The following is a 21,979-nucleotide window of genomic DNA, read 5'->3' as shown; positions in this document are numbered from 1 at the left end:
ATTCCTTCCTAATACCTTCTCAGTTTGGCCATCTCTGATCAACCAACCACCAAAACTTTGCTTTATTTTCCCCAGAGTAACACTTTACCCAATCACCCTTTAATCTTCTTCATGAACTTTTTTTTTGAGACAGAGTCCTGCTCTTGTCACCCAAGCTGGAGTGCAGTGGCATAGTTTTGGCTCACTGCAGCCTCCGTGTCCCAGGTTCAAGCTATTCTCCTGTCTCAGCCTCAGTAGCTGCCTCTGCCTCAGTAGCTGGGATTGCAGGCACGTGCCACTGTGCCCAGTTAATTTTTTTATTTTTAGTAGAGAAGTGGTTTCGCCACGTTGGCCCCACTGGTCTTGAACTCCTGATCGAAGGAGATCCACCCACCTCGGCCTCCCAAAGTGCTGGGATTATAGGTGTGAGGCACTGCGACCAGGTTTCTTCACGAACTTATTATGGGATATTCTCTATTTTTAAAACTTGTTTATACGCTGTTTCTCTCTAAAAAGAGAAGTAGAAACCCTGCTTGTTTTGCTGCTGCTTTATCTATTTCAGTGTTTAGAACAGTGCCAGGCACAGAGTAGGTGCTCTTCCAAAAAGTGTTAAATGACTATCTAATTGCTGACTACCCCTAACTGCTTGGTTGGCTCACAGGCACTTCAAATTTTACATGGTCAAAACAGAGCCTTCTTCCTTCCCTAACATATATTCTCTCTTGTTGTTTCTAATCTCAGTGAAGACATTACTATCCTCCTAGCTGCTCCAACTCACTTGGGAGTCACCTTTAACATCTATCTCCCTCAGTCATTTTCAGTTAACCAAACCTCCCACTAACCACTTTTGTTATTTTCTTCACTCCTACTTGCCACCAACTAAATTTAAGTCATTATTGGCTAACAGCCTACTGTTTTCTCCAAACTCTTTTCCTCGCCTCAAATTTTCGTGTAACAGTGATCTGTCTAAAATGAATTCAATCCTATGATTCTTCCACTTAAAATCTTTGAATAGCTTCCTCCTGGCTCTCAGAAGCTGACTTCTGCATACAGCGTTCAACGCTTTCAGAAGTAGACCTCCAGCACTGTCTTCTTTACCCAACAGTCTCTTAAGTGTTTGCCGCCAAACATCTGTACTTACTGCCTCTTGTCTAGGTCTTCCCCAATACTCTCTTTTTTTTTTTTTGAGATGGAGTTTAGCTCTTGTCACCCAGGTTGCAGTGCAATGGCACCATCTCGGCTCACAGCAACCTTCGCCTCCAGGGTTCAAGTGATGCTCCTGCCTCAGCCTCCTGAGTAGCTGGGATTACAGGCATGTACCACCATGCCCGGCTAATTTTGTATTTTTGGCAGAGATGGGGTTTTTCCATGTTGGTCAGGCTGGTTTCGAACTCCTGACCTCAGGTGATCCGCCCACCTCGGCCTCCCAAAGTGCTGGGATTACAGGCGTGATCCCCAATACCCTTATTAAAGCTAATGCTTCTTCAGTCCCATTCTACTCTATTCCTCCTTCTTGGTTTAATGAGGGGTTCCTCCTTTATTTGATTCCACAGTATTCAGCAGCTTCACTCTCATCATACTGATGATGCCTATTTACTTGTCTACATTCTACAGTCTAAAATCAATGGGGATAACAATTCTGCAGAAATAATTAACTGTTCACTCAAACAGTGCTACAGAAAAACGTATCAGAATTTTGACAAAGTTCTATTAACTGAAGCAATGAAAATATTAAATCAAAAGAAAACATAGACTATGGTTTTTATGCTACTTTTCTTCTATTTTAGGCACAATGCTTTAATAAATAACGCAGACTACAAAACTTTACATCAATTATTACAAAAGGCTGAGTGGAGAAAGATTACTTATCTGAGGGAGCACAAAATCAGTACGCAATATGGATTTCATTGAAGCTTGTCAACTCTCCTGGATTAAATTATTGGCGCTGTCTCACATATTCCCAAGTCCTAGATGCAGGTAGGATGCTAGAAGTTGCAGTTACTAGGTTAGGAAAGCCACGCCCAGGCTCCCCTGTGAAAAACATATCAATGTGTTAAGCTCCTTAGCAAATCACATCTAGATTAAGTTCAAAAGGTGTGTGGTTTTTTTTTTTTAACTCTGCAAATCTTCATCTCCAAACAAACTTTTGCTACTTTCTCAATAAAATACAACAAAATTTTTGACATTCCAGCCACGGAGAAACAGAGCTCTACCTCTGAGGTGGCAGTAATCCAAGGGTATTTAGTAAGCAGTTACTAGGGTTTACGAAATGGGAGGCACTATTACAATGTTGGGGAAAAAAAGCTACAGAAATATGTACATCTTCGTCATGAACCTGACTGCTGAGTTTATACAAAAGTGGAAAAGGAACCTCACTCGTTCCTTCCCTGGTACCTCCACAGCGTCTCCCGTCCCAGTCTGCCTAGTTGAATGTTAAGGCCACTTTAAGGTAAATCCTAGCCTCCTGGCTGTCCTTCCGCCTCTCAGGATTCTGCTAGGCCGCTCAGTTGGCAAGCTTAAACTCCAAAGATTCCGCAGTCTCCGTCTTTCAACGACCACGTCACAGAGACACCAAGGTTAGCAAAGGAACATTAGTTTCCAAACTCCTACCCACTGCACAAACAGGCGGGAAGGTTCCACAGCCACCCGGCCTCTCCGCCGCGCACATGGCCGGCCGCAGCTCCCACCCCCGCTGCCGCGCAGGCGCCGGGCGAGCCGGGACTTGCGGTCGCCGAGAGCGGATCATTCCGCCGGTTTCTTTGTGTGGCTGAAGCACTAGAAATGGCATATTTTCCTCCCCTTCGTTAAAAAATCAGACCCTCTTTCTCCTCTCTCCCTCCCGGAACAGAGTCAGGGAGTGGGTAGTAGCGGGATCTGCCAACAAGTGCAGAGGCGGAAAATCCTCGGGAGAGGAGTTGACAAGGGCCGGGTCCGGGAGGGATGCTGGGAGCTTGACTCACTCGCACACCATGTGTCCCTCCGCGCGCAGCACGGGGGACTTTTCGGTGGGGATTTTGGGCGCCGACCAGACGCGGCATTTTCGGAAAATAGCGCCCTGTGCAGCTGAAGCGCTTTGTGTGTAGCGGGGCTGCGTCGGCCCGGCCGGGTACGAGGCGCCTTGGGTCCCCGCACCACCTCCTGCTGCCTCCCCGTCGCCGCTCCCGAAGCTTTTCCAGGTCAGTGCGGGTCTGTGTAGGGCCCTGTTACCACCGGATGTGGAAGTTGATCTCTTCGCTGGTAAAAAATAATTCCACTTCCCCCGGAACCCAGATCATCCCCGCGATTTCCTGTTTATTGCATTAAGGCGCCGGGTTTCCGGGGCTCCTGGCCCCGCTTATTCCGCGGGGGTCGGCAGGGTCGGCAGGGTCGGCCTGGGCGCCCGCTCCGCCCGCCCCGCCGCTACGCTTTGTCCGCTGGGCACCCCGCTTCTGGGAGGGGCGGGCAGACATGGTGGCGGCCGCCGCCCCCTCCTCGGCCCTGGCGTGCCGGGTCCTCCTCGCGGCTACCCGGCGGGCCCGTCCTGAGCGGCCGCCCCAGGGTAGCGATGGGGTCGAGCTGAGGCATCGGGGGTTCTACGGGCGACTGGAGGTTGGCGGTGGGCGGGAGAGGGAGGAAGACAGGCGCGGCCGGGCGTCGGCCTCTGGGCGCCAGGGTACCCTTTGTCCGGGTAGCCTGACGGCCCTGCCAAGCTCTCCGGAGAGGGTAACGAGCGACTGGGGCGGCGGGTTCTGGGCGCTCTGTGCTGCGGGGTCGAGAGGCGCTCGGGCCGGAACGGGAGCGGCCGGCCCGGACGGAGTTAACGGGAGAGCCAGGCCTGTCCCGCGCGGGGCCGCCGCAGCTACAGCCTTGGCCGCGGGGCCTGGAGTCCTGAGGGGGAGAAGCCTGCCGTTCTGAAGGCTCGGGACTTCTGCCCCAAAGACTTCGCCGCCGAGACTGCCGGGTGCACGGCTTCAGGGAAGAAGTTGAGAATTTTGCCAGGTCATCTCTGCCAGGGCACAGTTCATCAGTGTGTGTTTAGTGTGTTTCGGTGAAGCTCTCCAACTGTGTTGAATCAGCGTGCCTAACCTCAAGGGTGCAACGTGAAAACTGAAACCAAAGGAATGATACAGGCCTGCTTTGTGTGTGTCTTCCTACTTTAAGCTTGTTTTCAGTACAGATACTCTTGCTTTAAATCTGATTGGACTGTGGCGAGCAGACATCTGTTCAAAGGAGGGGCAGAGACCACAGTACTTCTGAAGGGGGCTTGATAATGTGGAAACATTTTAAGTTTTTTCTCCGGACTGTTTTGCTCTCTCGAGTCAGGCAAGTTACTGAAGTCTAATTTTTATCTGGAAAAAGGTTTGATGTAGTCTGTAAATGGTCCTTGTAAAGTACATTGCACTCCCAGAATTAAAAGATGCCCTCTCATATATTATGCAGAAGTTAGTGGACAGGCATTCTTTATTGCAGATAGTTTATCTCATGTAAAGACCCAGCCAACTTGGTTGAAATTTTTTTCTCACTGACGTATAACCATCAGCTTTGATACTTCCATTTTCAGGCTCAGACTTTGAATTGAAGGAAACTAAAGATGGCTTTTCTTTTCTCTTTTTTTTCTTCCAAAAAAAAAAAAAATCCATTACATGTTAACCGATATGTTAAGAATGACATCTTAAATTTTTGCAAATCTTTTTAATGTCTGGTTCAATAGAAAATTCTTAAATCTTCAGACTGTTGTGGTTAGCACATCATGTAACCTCTGGAACACTCCACTGTACACTCATACTTATAAAAAAAAAACAAAACAAAAATGTGTCATTCTTACCCTGCTTTCACCATGCACGTCAAATCAGGATGTTATGCAAGACACATTTTAAGAAGACGAATACGATTGATTCCCATGCCTTTTTACTGGGCTCTTAACTTTTTTAAAAGTTGGAATTTAGGTGCCTAAACCAAATCACGGATAAGGATTGCATAATCTGCGTATGAAATCGGAGACTCAGGAGCATTTGAAAATATTCCTAAGTGATTAAAAATTTTAATTCCAGTACATATTTGTAATGATTTACACAAGTAACGCGTGAATTCCACATTACATATGCTTGTGAACACTTCTGTGTAAATGTTAATGTTTAAAGATAGAACGTGTTGAAAACTATAGGAGGTACAGATTTTTACAGGGAATTAATTCTGCAGTGAATCCTTTGGTGAAATCAAGAATAGTTTGCAGAGACATAACCCTTAGAGTTCTTTGTCTCTGAATCATGCTGGCTTTTCTAGGTTGGGAGACAATTATACTTAATTGATTAATGTGTAAAAACTTAAGGCAATACTTTAGTGGTTTTGAAAGGAAGCTAAGTTTGTTTCCAGTTGTTTTGTGAACTCTAGTCTGAATCTGTCAGTCTGTAGTTCTCTACTGTTCCATCAACAGGAAGCATCTGGTCATTCTTCGTGTAATTGTTAGAAAACACCAGGTGTATTTTTAATGTTTGCTATTTTAAATGAAAATAGATTGGATCTTGGTTAATTATACTTGCTTGGTTTGGCCGGGCGCGGTGGCTCACGCTTGTAATCCCGGCACTTTGGGAGGCGGAGGCACGCAGATCGCCTGAAATCAGGAGTTCGAGACCAGCCTGGCTGACATGGTGAAACCGCGTGTCATGAGGAATTCAGAAATTACATGAAGTTTTGAATCATGAATTTATTTTTGAGTGTGCATGAGGCGTTTACCCAGTCTCTTATTGTAAGTAGCCTGAGTTCAGATGAACTCACCGATGGCCTTCATCTCTTCTCTCTGACTTTAACTTTGCAAACATTAAAAAACAAACCCACACAAAATCTTGACGTTCAGAGCCAGAGCTACGTAGTTTCCTTAGTGTCATCTCTCCCCTCCCCTCTCCTCCCCAACAACTATTATGATTTCCAGCTAGTAATCACAATGTTTCTATAGCTCTGATATATCTCCTTTGGGACAGCTATAGTTAGTATTACACCTTTCTGAAGATGTTTGTTGCTTCATGCTTTCTAGAAGGTAAATCTAGCACTAGATGAGATCAGTATTAGGGCCTGTGTTTTTTCTCTGTGTTCACATCACAGTGCTCTATACAGAGAAGATGCTTTGATGCAATCAGCTGTCAGTTCAGTTGTTGGTGGCCTAGTGCACCTTTCTCTCTCTCTCTCCCTCCCTTACCTCCTTCTCCCCTTTCTCTCTCCCCTTCCCACGCTGTCTCCCCCTCTGCCCCTTTTCTTTCTTTGATAGGGTCTTGCTTGCTCTGTTACCAAGGCTGAGTGCAATAGTGCAATTATATTTCACGGCAAGCTCCACCTTTCAGGTTCAAGCAATCCTGCCTCTGCCTCAGCCTTTTGAGTAGCTGGAACTACAGGTATGTGCCAACACATCCGGCTAATTTTTTAGTTTTTTTGTAGAGACAAGATCTCACTATATTGCCCATGCTGGTCTCAAACTCCTGGACTCAAGTGATCCTTTCACCACGGCCTCTTAAATGTTAGGATTACAGGCGTCAGCCACCATACCTGTCCATGAATAATTCTTAAGTTGGTAGAACAGCTTATTGAAAGAGCAAGGTTAGCCCCACTTTGTACTGGTTATATTATACTTGGGGTATTGGGATGGCTTTTTGGGTAGCATACTATCATAAGTGAGACCTTGTATTCATTCTCAGACTCTTTCAGAATCATCTGGAGAGCTAATAAAAAAAAAACAGAGGCTCAAGATTAAGTAAGGTAGGAACAGACCTCTGTTTTTCTCATTTCCAAGGTGGTGGACATGTTTTAAGTGTTGAAATCACTTATCTGTAGAGCATAAACGTGAAAGAAATTTGAAATGAGAAAAAGTTGAAAAAATGGGGTGTTTGACCTAAAGAAGTGAAGCTTCTTTTAAGAAGTAACAGCTACCTTTAAGGATTTGGAGGTCTGTCACACAGAAGGATCAGATTTGCCTTGACCAGAAGGAACTAGGGTCAGTGGGTAGAAGTTTAAAAGAAGCAGATTACAGCTCTCTTCCAACAGATATTTCCTCAAAACTGTAAAAATAGAATGGGTTGTTTTGGGTGATAGTCTGTCCTATTCACTGACAAGTTGGGGATTCTAGAGTAGAGGAATTGTGCTGAAGGAGAATTTGGGCCAGGTGTCTTCTAGTTACCTATAAACTTTAAGTTTTATTAAATATGCCGAGGTTTACAGGTGGAAGCACAAAAAGCTAATTGAGTGAACCAAGCTGATTTACTTAATTGGATAATAGTTTTTGCCTTCTTGGATAAAGAGAAATGAGTGTTAAGTGCGAAGGCTATTTGAAGAAGGGCTTTAAACCACACTAATTTGGCAGACTCAGACCTTAAAAATCGGCATACCTTCTGACATGAAAATTCCCTTTAAAGGCATTTTTTTGATGTAGTAAAGATGTGTGTGAAGATTTAGCTGTGAACATACCAACTGCTGTTTTGTTGATAATAAAAGCTGTGTATTAATGCCTTTAACCCCCACAGTAATCATATGGAGTGGGTAGTACTATTTTTGTTGTGCAGAAGAGAAAACAGGCATAGAGAAATTAGGTTGCTTGCTCAAGGTAGCTGAGTTAGTAAGTATTAGGGCCAGGCCTTGAATCCAACCAGTGTGACTCCAGAGCCAGTACTCTTGATCATAATGTGGTAAAACTGTAAACAACCTGAATATTTCACAGTGATTGTTAGGGTCTATCCCTACAGTGGGGTACTGCCTACTCAGCCATGAAAATGATGAAAGGATAATATAAAGACATGAAAGGATGTCTTGGTATATGTAAGTGAGAAAAAGTAGATTTAAAAACATGATTTCATTTTGGTAAAAAAAATATATATATTGATATCTGAAAGGATATGTGCCAAATTGTTAAATGGTTATTTCTGAGTATAGTTTTATAGATGATTATTTTCTTTTTGCTTATTCAATTTTTCTAACTTCTGCAATGAATATGAATTATTGTGTGTTGTAATTAAGATATTAAGATATTTTTCAATAAAAAAGATATTAGCATAAGCTGAGAAATTTGGGTTTATTCTCTGCATTTTAAGCAAGTTCGTGGAAATTGTACATAAATGAGAATTTATAAATGCATGTAGTGTTTTGTAATTTTTTGTTTGATTCCTTATTCTGGAAGTAATGTCAATTGAATAGAGAAATATATCACTGACTCCTACCGCCTTACCATAATCAATTCTCTTGTGTTTTGTTAATCTTATGTGTAATATTTTAAATGTTTTTCCCAGCGTCATCCCAGTTAGTTACACTCTAGCTTTGTGATTTCAGGCAGTTTACTTAATCTTTCCGTGTCTCAGTTTACTTCTTTGTAAAATGGGGATTATTATAATACCTAGCTCATGATAATTGGAAAGATTAAATGAGTTATTTCATATAAAGTGAACAGTAACAGTACCTGACACATAGTTAATAGCTCAATAAATGTTAGCAATTATAGGGTAACAGTTCACTATTCAAATTCTTAGGGTTTTGGAATAAGATTTTTTTTTTTATATGGGCGAGGTAGTAATGTGTAGTCTTTTAACAGAATCCAGTGCAATACCCCCCTTCAAAAGTGTTACTATTTCTATGGCAAAATGTATGAATGTTTGCATTAACTAGGATAAAGACCATGAATAGCTTCATATCGGTTTGTGTAAGGTTTAACACAAGATGAGTTAGTTGGGGTTTCAGAAGTTTTTTGGATTTTTGGAATTGCACATAAGGAACCTATTAAGTATTTACTCAATTTTTAGTCCTATTATAATATTAAAACATCTTTTCATGGTATTATATAGTTTTATAGTACATGGTAAATTTTTTTTTTTTTTTTTTTTTTTGAGATGGAGTTTCACTCTTGTTACCCAGGCTGGAGTGCAATGGCGCGATCTCGGCTCACCACAACCTCCGCCTCCTGAGTTCAAGCAATTCTCCTACCTCAGCCTCCCGAGTAGCTGGGACTACAGGCGCGCGCCACCATGCCCAGCTAATTTTTCTATTTTTAGTAGAGACAGGGTTTCACCTTGTTGATCAGGATGGTCTCGATCTCTTGACTCGTGATCCACCCGCCTCAGCCTCCCAAAGTGCTGGGATTATAGGCATGAGCCACCGCGCCCGGCCTAGTACATAGTAAATTTAACAGTCAATTAAAATAGTGGTAGCCGAGCATGGTGGTGGGCACCTGTAATCCCAGCTACTAGGGAGGCTGAGGCAGGAGAATTGCTTGAACCCAGGAGGCAGAAGTTGTAGTGAGCCGAGACTGTGCCATTGCACTCCAGCCTGGGCACAAGAGCCAAACTCTGTCTCAAAAAAAAAAAAGGAAAACGTCCACCTCTATCTCCTTTGGTTTAAAAAATACTGAGCACACTGATACTGTGATTTTATTTTTTTTTATTTTAAATTTTGAAACTTTTAGGCTGGGCGCAGTGGCTCACACCTGTAATCCCAGGACTTTGGGAGGTCAAGGAGGGCAGATCACTTGAGGTCAGGAGTTCGAGACTAGCCTGGCCAACATGGTGAAACCCCATCTCTATTAAGAATACAAAAATTTCTCTACTAATACAAAAAATTAGCTGGGCATGGTGGCGCGTGCCTGTAATCCCAGCTACTCAGGAGGCTGAGGCAGGAGAATTGCCTGAACCCAGGAGGCGGAGGTTGCGGTGAGCCGAGATCGCGCCGTTGCACTCCAGCCTGGGTAACGAGCGAAACTCCGTCAAAAAAAAAAAAAAAAAAAAAAAAAATACAAAAATTGAGCCTGCGAGGTGGAGGTTGTAGTGAGCCAATATTGTGCCACTGTATTCCAGCCTGGGTGACAGTGACAGAGAGCAAGACTCCGTCTCAAAAAAAAAAAAATTGAAACTTTGAAAAACTACCCCTGTTGGTCCTGACTGTGATTCTCTTATTAAGAATATCCTAAAGTAATGATGTGATTTTATTCCATTATATAGTATCATTTTTTTCTAAAAGAGCTTTGAGCATTCCTATAACCCAAATAGCTTGTTTATGTCTCATTACACTTGAGGAATAAGATTCTTTTTTTTTTTTCCTTTTTCTTTTCTTTTTTTTTTTTTTTTGAGACAGACTTGCTCTGTCGCCCAGGCTGGAGTGCAGTGGTGCCATCTCGGCTCACTGCAATTTCCGCCTCCCAGGTTCAAGCGATTCTCCTGACTCAGCCTCCTGAGTAGCTGGGACTACAGGCATGCACCATCATGCCCAACAATTTTTTTTTTTTTTTAAATACGGAGTCTCGCTCTGTCACCCAGGCTAGAGTGCAAGGGCACGATCTCGGCTCACTGCAACCTCCGCCTCCCGGGTTCAAGCAATTCTCCTGCCTCAGCCTCCCGAGTAGTTAGGACTACAGGCGCGTGCCACCACTTCTGCAATTTTTTTTGTATTTTTAGTGGAGACAACAGGGTTTCACTGTGTGTTAGTGAGGATGGTCTCCATCTCCTGACCTCATGATCTGCTTGACTCTACCTCCCAAAGTGCTGGGATTGTGGGTGTGAGCCAACATGCCTGACCCAAGATATTTTTTTTTTGGAGACACAGTTTCACTCTGTTGCCCAGGATGGAGTGCAGTGGCGTGATCTCGGCTCACTGCATCCTCTGCCCCCCAGTTTCAAGTGATTCTCCCAAGTAGCTGCAGTTACAGGTGCCTGCCACCATGCCCAGCTAATTTTTGTATTTTTAGTAGAGACAGGGTTTAACCATGTTGGCCAGGCTGATCTTGAACTCCTGACCCCAAGTTATCTGCCCACCTTGGCCTCCCAAAGTGCTGAGATTACAGGTGTGAGCCACTGCGCCCAGCCTATAGTAGTGAGTCTTTAAAGGAGGTGGGTAGATGCCACTATGTCTTTAACACACCCGTTCTATGGTTGTGGAGACTGAGGTGGTCATAAAAATTACAGTACTGAATTTTGAAATTAGGTTGATTCTTCTTCTTATGGTAAGAGTTTTGGATGTATAGCCCCTTCTGGCTCCTGTAATCCTTTATGTCCATAGCACTTACTGTATATCCAAACAGGAAAAAATAATTACTAGTATGGTGCTTGCTTCTGCAGCACATGTACTAAAATTGAAATGATGCAGAGATTAGCATGGGCACAAGGAAGACACATAAATTTGATGGGTTCCATATTTATTATTTTTAATAATAAAAAGTAAAAAAAATATTAATATGGTGTATACTATACCTTTATCTCCTAAATAGGTTGTGTGAACTCTATGATCTTTGCCCACGTGATTACTTTTCCTGTGTTCCTTTATGTATTTCATTCATAGAGACTCTTAGTTTCTCTTCCTTAGTGCTGTGGTCTGAATGCTTTTATCTCCCCAGAATTCATGCTGAAATCTTAATCTCCAAGATAATGATATTAGGAGGTGGGGCCTTTGGGAGGTGATTAGCTCAGGTAGGTAGAACCCTCATGAATGGGATTAGTGCTTTTATAAATGAGACTCCAGGCTGGGCAGGGTGGCTCATGCCTATAATCCCAGCACTTTGGGAGGCCGAGGTGGGTGGGTCATGAGGTTAGGAATTCAAGACCAGCCTGGCCAAGATGGTGAAATCTTGTCTCTAGTAAAAATATAAAAATTAGCTGGGTGCGGTGGAAGGAAGGAGCCCAGCTACGTGAGAGGCTGAAGCAGGAGACTTGCTTGAACCCGGCTGGTGGAGGTTGCAGTGAGCTCAGATCGTACCAGTACGCCCAGTCTGGGTCACAGAGTGAGACTCCGTCTCAAAAAAAAAAGACTCCAGACAGCTTGTTAGCCCTTTCTTTCATGTGAGGTTACAGCAAAAACACTGCTGTCTAGAAACTGGCCCTTAGCAGATACTGAATCTGCCAGTGCCTTATTTTGGACTTCTCAGCCTCCAGAACTATTAAAGATAATTTTTCTGGGCTGAGTGCGGCAGTTCATGCCTATAATCCTGGCACTTTGGGAGGCTGAGGCGGGAGGATTGCTTGAGACCAGCCGTGGCAACATAGTGAGACCCCATCTCTACCAAAAAAAAAAAAAAAAAATCATTTTCTGTTGTTTGTAAGCCACCCAGTTCATGGTATTTTGTTATAGCAGCCCAAACAGACTAAGACTTTACCTTACTCCTGTATGTACTAGATAGAGTCTGTACTTTGACATCATTCATTTATTTTATATTTTACTGGACTCCTGTTGTCAAATTTTTCCACCATCGATTTCTTCTGTTTTCCCTCACAGGTCACAGCATATTTGTGGAGGAAGGTGAGTAATTATGAAGATTTCTTGGCCACTATAAATTTATGCTGAACAATTCCAAATAGGCCCTTCCTACTTCTTGGCAATCATCTTATTAATTGCATTTTTCTGTTGCCTTATATTCCTTCTTCCTCTTTAACTCTCAATAGATGCCATTTACTTCTATTTAAATGAAAAAGAAAAACCAGGTGTAAGCTTGCACGTTTTTTTTATGGTCACCATAACAAATCTCTATTCTTTCATCTTATTTTGTAAATTGAATGGAAGAAGAGTCTTGCTGCCACAGTTAAGTTTACCTCTCTTGTCACTTTGATTGTTATTTGCAGTGTTTTTTCTTCCCTACCTTGAAATATGTACAGACTTGTGTACTTTGGGAGGAAAAAAATCAGTTTTGATTAACTGCTGCTACTATTCTTTCCAGCTATCTGCCGCATTTCTCTTCTTTATTTCGAAAATTTTAAGAATTGAATTATAGTTGCTTCCCTGAGTTCTTTTTTTTTTTTTTCAGAGACAGGGTCACGCTGTGTTGCCCAGGCTGGAGTGCAGTTGCAGCTCACTGCATTCTTAACCTCCCCAGGCTTAGGTGATCCTCCTACCTCAGTTCCTGAGTAGCTGGGATTACAGGCATGTGCCACCAAGACTGGCTAATTTCGTGTTTTTCTGGTAGAGATGAGGTCTCACTGTGTTGTCCAGGCTAGTCAAGTCCTGAGTTGTTTTACTACTACTTCCCTAACTTATGCAGTTTTGGAGTATCATAATTCAGGTTGTTGCTTTAGAGGACATCCTTTGTGTTGATTATATTGGCTTCATCCTGACTCTTTTCAGCTAGTATATATGTGTTACTATTTCCACTGAGGCTTCTTAGTGTTCTTTCCTTGCTCTTCATGTTAATTTACCATCCTGCTTTTCCCTTCTGATTACTACTTTTCTAATTTCTTTGTAGTTTCTTGAGCCTCTTAGCACTGTTATTCTCATCAGTACTTGATTCTTTATATTCCTCTCTTTGTCTTCTCTCAGATGTTTTACATGCTCATGACTCCCAAATGTGTGTCCCATGCACGTTTGTTACTCCAGTAGTTTACTGGATATGTCTGTTGGAAAATTCAAGGAATTTCCATCCCTTTTTTTTTTTTTTAAAGACCGAGTTTCACTCTTGTTGCCCAGGCTGGAGTGCAGTGTTGTGATCTTGGCTCACTGCAACCTCTGCCTCCCGGGTTCAAGCAGTTCTCCTGTCTCAGCCTCCCAAGTAGCTGGGATACAAGCATGTGCCACCATGCCTGGCTAATTTTATATTTTTAGTAGAGACAGGGTTTCTCCGTGGCCTCCCAAAGTGCTGGGATTACAGGCATGAGCTACCGCAGCCAGCTCTGTCACGTTTAGATTTATTATTACTTAGCTTTTCACTTGCTCCCAGATTTTCTTTCAATTTCATGATTATCATACTTAAATCTTTTTTTGTTTGTTTGTTTGTTTGTTTGTTTGTTTGTTTTGAGATGGAGTCTCGCTCTGTAGCCCAGGCTGGAGTGCAGTGGCGGAATCTTGGCTCACTGCAACCTCTGCCTCCAGGGTCCGGGTTCAAGCAGTTCTCCTACCTCAGCCTCCCAAGTAGCTGGGACTGCAGGCACAAGCCACCATGCCCAGCTAATTTTTGTATTTTTTAGTAGAGGTTGGGTTTCACCATGTTGGCCAGTCTGGTCTTGAACTCCTGACATCATGATCCACCCGCCTCAGCCTCCCAAAGTGCTGGGATTACAGGTGTGAGTCACTGCGCCTGGCCACTTAAATCTTGAAGTAGTCTGCAATACATGCTTTTACTTTATTTCTTATATGTATCAATCAGCACAGCTGTTTTTCCTTTATTGGCTCTCAGTTTGTCCTGGAATTCTGCATTGCCATTATTTGCTCTCTTTAAACTTTAGATTCTCCTTCCTTGAATCCGTTTTGCGTATGACTGCCAGAATAATTTGTTTTTGAAAAATTTTGAACCTGTTGCTAAACGTACAAGCCTGAGGAGAGAACATGTGCTGTTGACCTTTGCACTGTCTATTCTGTCAAACAAAGTGAATTGAACCTGTGCTGAATAAATGTTTGAAAGGGTCATCATTTGGTCAAATCTTTGAATGACTCCCAGTTTACAAGATAAAGTCCAAATTCTACTTTCTGACTTTTAAACCTTTTTATATTATATTCTTCTTCAGCCTTGATCCTTACTCTTTAGCATTATTAAGCTGGTGTTTCCTCTGTGATATATCTTGCTTAAGCACAACTCCATGCATTCTTCCTTTAACTTGCCTGTCAAAGCCTATTCAGGGATGTTTGCCCTGTGGCCGACACTGTTCTAATCTCTGGTGTTACAGTAATGAACAAAACAGAAGACAAAGTCCCTGTTTTCTTGGAGCTGACATTTGTGGAGAGGGACACAAACGTGACATTAGGTGGTAATGAGTAAAATGAAAAGGAATGAAAGTAGACAAGGGGATAGACCAGTGGAATGTGGTGGCTATCTTAGGTAGTCTGGGAGAGCTGCTCCCTGGGTGTCCTAGACTGCAGGAGCAAAGTTATCTAAGCAGAGTTTTCTAGGCAGCAGAACCAATATATGCTAGACCCTAAAGTGTGAACACATTTGCCTCGTTCAACGAATTGCTAAGACTTCTGTGGCTAGAGCACGGTAACTAAGGGGGAGAATGATAGTTGAGCTGAGAAGGGATGGTGGGGAGAGAGATTATGCTTCAAATGTTGTCCTTCATTGAAGAGGCCTTCCATGACTACTACTACTTGTTTGTTAATATAAACCTTGGAACTTATATAACTATGGAAGTAGCTTTCAGATGATTGTTTATTCTGACTCCCAATAAAAAATGTATCTTACATGGTAATTGTATATATATGTTACTGCGTGCATGTGTGTGTGAGTGATAACTACATTTGATATATGCTGATATTTTCAAAAACATTGGCCTTAACCTACTAAAGTGATTTCACAGTTGTTTAATAGGTCATGATCAACAGTTTGAAAAGCACTAATTTATGGTGTCTATATGCATTTAAACGAAACACTGAACTACGAACTACTTTTGAAAAGCACTAATTTATGGTGTCTATACTCATTTAAAGAAAACACTGAACTACGAACTCTACACATTTTTTCAGTTTGTGAAATATTTTTGGTTAAAGATCTAGCCTTCAATTTTTTTTTATTTTGAATTGGAGTTTCGCTCTTGTTGCCCAGGCTGGAGTGCAATGGCGCGATCTCGGCTCACTGCAACCTCTGCCTCCTGGGTTTAAGCAATTCTCCTGCCTCAGCCTCCCGAGTAGCTGGGATTATAGGCATGCACTACCAAGCCTGGCTAATTCTTGTATTTTTAGTAGAGACAGGGTTTCTCCATGTTGGTCAGGCTGATCTCAAACTCTCGACCTCAGGTGATCCACCTGCTTTGGCCTCGCAGAGTGCTGGGATTATAGGCATGAGCCACCACGCCCGGCCTTTGCCTTCAGTTTTTGTGTGTAGGTTTATAGTGTTTATAATGATGCTGAATAGAAAGGACTTGTTTAATTTTTTTTTTTAACTACCCACCTGCAACTGTCTTGAGTTATAGAGGACTTGTTTAATTTAGCAAACATCTGTTGAGTGGTATATTACAAGCTGCTAGATACTAAAATACATATAAGAATAAGATAAACTATTAACCTTTACTCATATAAGGGTTAAAAAGGAAAAAAAAAATATAAATCCCTGTCTGACTTCCTAAGGCTTATGGGAGAGGAAAGCTTGTAAATAAATAATTTGTAATGTGATGGAATCTGTCTAATAATGGAAATGTGTTAAGGCCACAATGAGAGAATAAAGAAGTGATTCTTCTTTGCTGAGAAGGTCAAGGGAAACTTATTGAAGGAGGTAATGTCTGAACTGGGTTTGGAGGGAGAAGAGGACTACTTGGTCAGGTAAATTCAGAAATGGAAGATTTCTTAGGCAGGATAACATAAAGGAGTGAAATCATGAGACAGAATAGCACATGAGGATAAGATAATTGTAGATAACACCGTATTAAAATATAAATCCAAGGAGGAAATGGTGAGTGATGAGGCTGCAGTGAGGCAAGGTCACATCCTTAAAGGTCTCAGATGGATTGGAGTTACCACTTATTTAATGATTATGCATATTAGGGGAAAATACTGTATAGTCAGAATTTTAGGAAGTTGCCATATGAGAAGTAAGATACCATCTCTCAATAATTCCAAAACAGCTAGTTTTTCTCTAGTGATGAAATGTATCACTGTTTCCTCAATTGTGCCCTAGAGGAAGATGGCTTACATTTATGGGCTATGTTGTACAAACAAAAAATCTTATAAAACGTTAACTTATCCATTACGATGAGAAGTTCATTCCATAAGATGCATTTGAGAACTGAGACCTACTGAGAAAATAGATTCACATTTCAAGCTTATGCTGGGACTTATGCTTATGAAGTAGAATGGTGGGTAGCCAACTGTTTAAATCATTTTCAAGTTAAATTATACATATGGTTCAATGCCACTGTATTCTATAGGTGATTGGATTACATGATTATATCTGCATTCATTTTGGAAAGATTTTTATAAATTTGACCAAACCCAATTTAAGACTTTATGACATTTAGAATATACAAATTTTAAAGAAAAAAGAATATACAAATTTAAAACAGACTGAGAGACGTATGTGCAACATATGTAATAAACATGTAATAATAAAATGGAAACATAGGTAAAGAATATGAATAGGCAGTTTTGGAAAAGGAAACGTAAGTGGCCAACAAACATTTGCTAAAGATGTGCAGTCTTGTTAGTAGTTTGAGAAATGCATATTAATACAGAAAACAATAGCGTACTCTGTAGCTGTATAAAAAAATGAGGAAGCTCTCCTCTCTGTGAACTATAGGAAAAGGTCTCTGGGGTGTGTTAAGCAAGAAAAGCAAGTGGGGAACAGTGTTATATAGTAATGTTTTTTTTTTTTTGGTGATTATAGAAATACCAGAAGGATACCTATGAGACTAGTAAAGGTGATTACTTGTTAGGGTTGTAGGTTTGGAGTGGGCCGAGGAGGAGCAGTGAGCAGTGTTAAATACTTCTGTTGAGAATTTTCAATGTATATGTTTCTATGTTTGGGTTTTTGAGCTATAAGAAAGTATTGTCTATTGAAAAAAAAAAGATGTGAAGTAGACCTTATAGAAGTTACTTGATGACCAACTGTCTTAGTCCCTTTGGGGCACTATAACAAAATATAAACTGGTGGCTTATAAACAATAGAAATTTCTTTATCACAGTTCTGGAGGCTGGGAAGTTCAAAGTGGTGGCAGATTCCATGGCTGGTGAGAGCCCATTTCCTGCATTATAGATGGAGCTGCTTTTCTGTGCCCTCATATGGTGAAGGAACAAAGCAGTTATCTGGCGATAATTGCATTCATGAAATTATGAATGGAATGATAAGATTTGCCCTTATGACCTAATCATCACTCAAAGTCCCTACTTACTAATACCATCACCTTGGGGTTAGGATTTCAACATATTAGTTTTGTGGGGACACAAACATTCAGACCAGCTATATGTAGATGATGAGGGAGAGGGAAGAGTTGAAGATAGCTCCCAGATTTCTAAATTGGGAGGTAAAGAGGGTGATAATGTTATCAGGTAATGCAGAAGGAGGATTAGGTTTTGGCATGTGCCTGGGAAGTTCTGGATAAAACAAAAGTTCCATATCTAAAGTACACAAATTATACCAACACACACTAAACTAAAAATGAGCACCTTACTACTAGTACCTTACTACTAGTAGTAAAAACGAGTGCCTTACTACTAGTACCTTACTACTCACTAAACAAAAAACAAGTACCTTACTTATTTTAGTAAGGTACTCGTTTTTAGTTTAGTGTGTGTTGGTATAATTTATGTACTTTAGATATGGAACTTTTGAGCTTATCTTAAACATGAATATTAAGTAGTCATCAGTAAATATTTTTTATCCTCAGACATTTATATTCTGGGTTAATTTTTATAAAGTTTGACTATAGTTATAGTAGTGACACTGATAAGCACAGGTAGAATGTAGATAGAGAAATAGGGAATGTATATCTGATAAATATGTAGCTTAGGTGGAAAGTAAGAACTTAATTTATTAGCATGGCTTCAAGTGTTATTTTTCTTTTTCGAAGATGGAGTCTTACTCTATCACCCAAGCTGGAGTGTAGTGGCACAATCTTGGCTCACTGAAACCTCTGCCTCCCAGGTTCAAGGGATTCTCCTGCCTCAGCCTACCAAGTAGCTGGGATTACAGGCACCTGCCACCATGCCCAGTTAATTATCTTTTATTTATTTACTTCTATTTATTGAGATAAAAAATATTGAGATAAATAAATATAAATATTTCTTATATTTATATATATAATGTAAATATAAATTTTTTTTTTCTTTTTTTTTTTTTTGAGACGGAGTTTCGCTCTTGTTACCCAGGCTGGAGTGCAATGGTGCCATCTCGGCTCACCGCAACCTCCGCCTCCTGGGTTCAGGCAATTCTCCTGCCTCAGCCTCCTGAGTAGCTGGGATTACAGGCACGCGCCACCATGCCCAGCTAACTTTTTTATTTTTAGTAGAGACGGGGTTTCACCATATTGACCAGGATGGTCTCGATCTCTTGACCTCGTGATTCACCCGCCTCGGCCTCCCAAAGTGCTGGGATTACAGGCGTGAGCCACCGCGCCCGGCAATATAAATTTTTAAAAAGAAATTTTGCCCATGCTGGAGTGCAGTGGTGCAGTCTTGGCTCACTGCAACCTCCGCCTACCAGGCTTAAGCACAGCTCCTGCCTCAGCCTCCTGAGTAGCTGGGACTACAGGCATGCACCACCACACCCAGCTAATTTTGTATTTTTAGTAGACGCAGGGTTTCACCATGTTGGCGAGGCTGGTCTCGAACTCCTGATCTCAGGTGATCTATCTGCTTGCCTTGACCTCCCAAAGTGAGGCATGAGCCACTGTGCCTGGCCCATGGTTCCCATTTAATGACATCTTTTGGTATCTGAAATTCAAAGAAACAAAAATAGTTTTGATCTTTTAAGACAGACCTAAATTAAAAAAAATTTTTTTTAAAAAGCAAAATTAAAATAGTTTTGAATAAGGAAGTGATCTTTATGGTCGATGAGATTATACTGTAATATTTAAAACTGAGGTTTAGGCTGGGTATGGTGGCCTGTAATCCCAGCGCTTTGGGAGGCCGAGGTGGGTGGATCACTTGAGCCCAGGAGTTAGACCAGCCTGTGTAACATGGTGAAGCCCTGTCTGTACAAAAATTTGAAAAATTACCTGGACATGGTGGTGTGTGTCTGTAGTCCCAGCCACTCGGGAGGATGAGGTGGGAGGATCTCTTGAGTCCAGGAGGTACAGGTTGCAGTGAACTGACATGACACCACTGTACTCCAGCCTGGGAGACAGAGCTCTGAAACAAAAACAAACCTCTTTGAAGTTGAGGGAAGTTTATAACAGCATAGAAATTTTTTTTTATGTAGTACATAACTGTATATAAGACGAAGAGGTTTAACCTTATGGAGACAAGGAGTCATAACATGTTGGGTGCTGCTTAAAACAAGCTCTTGGCCACACGCAGTGGCTCACGCCTATAATCCGAGCACTTTGGGAGGCTGAGGTGGGCGGATCATGAGGTCAGGAGTTTGAGACCAGCCTGACCAACATGGTGAAATCCTGTCTCTACTAAACAAAAATTAGGCGGATGTGGTGATGTGCCCCTGTAACCCCAGCTACTCAGAAGGCTGAGGCAGGAGAATTGCTTGAACCTGGGAGGCAGAGGTTGCAGTGAACCAAGATCGTGCCACTGCACCCTAGCCTGGGCCACAGAGTAAGACTCATCTCAAAAACTAAACAAAACAAAAACAAGCTCCTGCTATATAATTTAGCGTTTAAATTTTTTTTGAGTGAATTATATTTCAGAATCTGAATTTTGAGGTCCTAATTTATCCATACTACTTTTACCTGAGTTTTATTTGGCTAGAGTCTAAAATTAAATAAAAGAGGAGCACAGATAAAGCACATACTTGCAGGACTTGCAAATAAATGTAGTAGTTTTTTTCTGGATTTATGTTAGTAAGGATTTGGGTATCGAATAGTAATGAAAAAGAACTACTTTGTAATTCTTGCTTTTTTTTCTTTTTTAATTGAGATGGGTCTGTCTCTGACACCTAGGCTGGAATGCAGTGGCGCAATCCCAGCTCACTGCAGACATCGACTTCTTGGATTCTGGTGATCCTCTCACTTCAGCCTCCCGATTATCTAGGACCACAGGCTCACGCCACCACACCTGGCTAATTTTTTAATTTTTTGGTGGAGACGTAGTTTCTCCATGTTGTCTAGGCTGGTTTTGAACTTTTTGGTTCAAGTGGTGTGCCTGCCTCAGCCTCCCAAAGCACTGAGATTACTACAGGCGTGAGCCACTGCACTTAGCCAGTAATTTTTGCTTGAGATTCAAAACTTTTAACCATCATGTCTGAAGAGAAGACAGTTTACTAGTAAAATTTTATTTTTTAAGATTCTTTTATTGCTGGCTTAGTCTTTCAAAAAAATACTGCAAAAATTACAAATAATATAGAATCTCATAACAGTTGGAGATGATCTTGTTTATGTGAGAATGAAAAGGCGGTGAAACTTGCCATTCTGTCACCTCCAACCTGTGCTTACTCTCTAGCCACTGCCTTTCTTGCTACTGAAGTCTGGAGCTTTGGGAAACACAAATTGAGAAATGCTGGATTGGACTGGGCTGGAGTTTTAGATGGGCTCTAACATCTTCATATATATTTTATAGATATATATTTTATATATATGTTACATATGTGTGTATGTGTGTGTGTGTAATTTTTTTTTTTCTTGAGACAAGGTCTCACTCTTTTGTCCAGGCTGGAATGCAGTGATGTGATCATGGCCTACAGCAGCCTCAACCTCTTGGGCTCAAGTGATCCTCCCACTTCAGCTTCCTGAGTAGCTGGGACTACAGGCACACACCACCACACCTGGCTGACCTGTAGCTCCTAAGCTTAAGAGATCGCCCCACCTTAGCCTCTCAGTCATGTACCACCATACCTGGCTACATTTTAACTTTTTATAATAGATTTGTGTATACTTAATGATAGTAAACCATAAAATAGACCAGTATCTAAATATATTTTATGCATTCTTGACATACCTAACTTTTTTAAGTTTTAAAATATGCAGTTTTTGAGTTTTGTTTTGTTTTGTTTTTGAGATAGTGTCTTGTTCTGTTGCCCAGGATGGAGTGCAGTGGCATGAACATGGCTTACTGCAACCTTGGTCTTCTTGGCTCAAGTGATCCTCCTACTTCAGCCTCCCAAGTAGTTGGGACCACAGCTGTGTGCCACCATGCCTGGCTAATTTTTTAAAAAAATTGTAAATTTTTTGTAAAGATAGAGTCTGGTCTTGAACTCCTGGGCTTAAGCAATCCATCTGCCTCAACCTCCCAAAGTGCTGGGATTACAGGTGTGAGCCACTGTGCCTGGCTTCAAAATATTTTTCTCTTTTTTTTTTGACACGGACTTTCACTTATTGTTGCCCAGGCTGGAGTGCAATGGCGAGATCTTGGCTCACCTCAACCTCTACCTCCCAGGTTCAAGTGATTCTCCTGCCTCAGCCTCCTGAATAGCTGAGACTACAGGTGCATGCTGCCATGCCCAGCTAATTTTTGTATTTTTAGTAGAGATGGGGTTTCACCATGTTGGCCAGGA

The 21,979-nt window shown here is 41.7% G+C and overlaps 1 protein-coding gene and 1 pseudogene across 4 annotated transcripts in view; both read left to right on the top strand.

Moving 5' to 3' along the window:
• Window positions 1-2,940: 2,940 nt before the first annotated feature.
• GABPB1 (GA binding protein transcription factor subunit beta 1) overlaps window positions 2,941-21,979 on the top strand; it is a 76,257-nt gene continuing 57,218 nt past the window's right edge. For 2 of the 4 annotated variants that reach the window (XM_064365665.1, XM_064365662.1), the window contains exon 1: window positions 2,941-3,155. The gene's annotated coding sequence lies outside the window, so the exon portion shown is untranslated. Of the gene's footprint in view, window positions 3,156-12,186; window positions 12,211-21,979 lie in introns of all 4 variants that reach the window. The other 2 variants (XM_064365664.1, XM_064365663.1) reach the window with 2 other exon arrangements.
• LOC135270454 (U6 spliceosomal RNA) lies at window positions 11,021-11,117 on the top strand (annotated as a pseudogene).

Source organism: Aotus nancymaae, unplaced genomic scaffold (genome assembly GCF_030222135.1).
Source record: "Aotus nancymaae isolate 86718 unplaced genomic scaffold, 86718_ANA_hifiasm-v0.15.2.pri h1tg000062l, whole genome shotgun sequence".
Lineage (NCBI taxonomy): Eukaryota > Metazoa > Chordata > Mammalia > Primates > Aotidae > Aotus > Aotus nancymaae.
The sequence above is the reverse complement of the archived record's forward strand: the minus strand, read 5'-3'. Positions and strand labels throughout refer to the sequence as shown.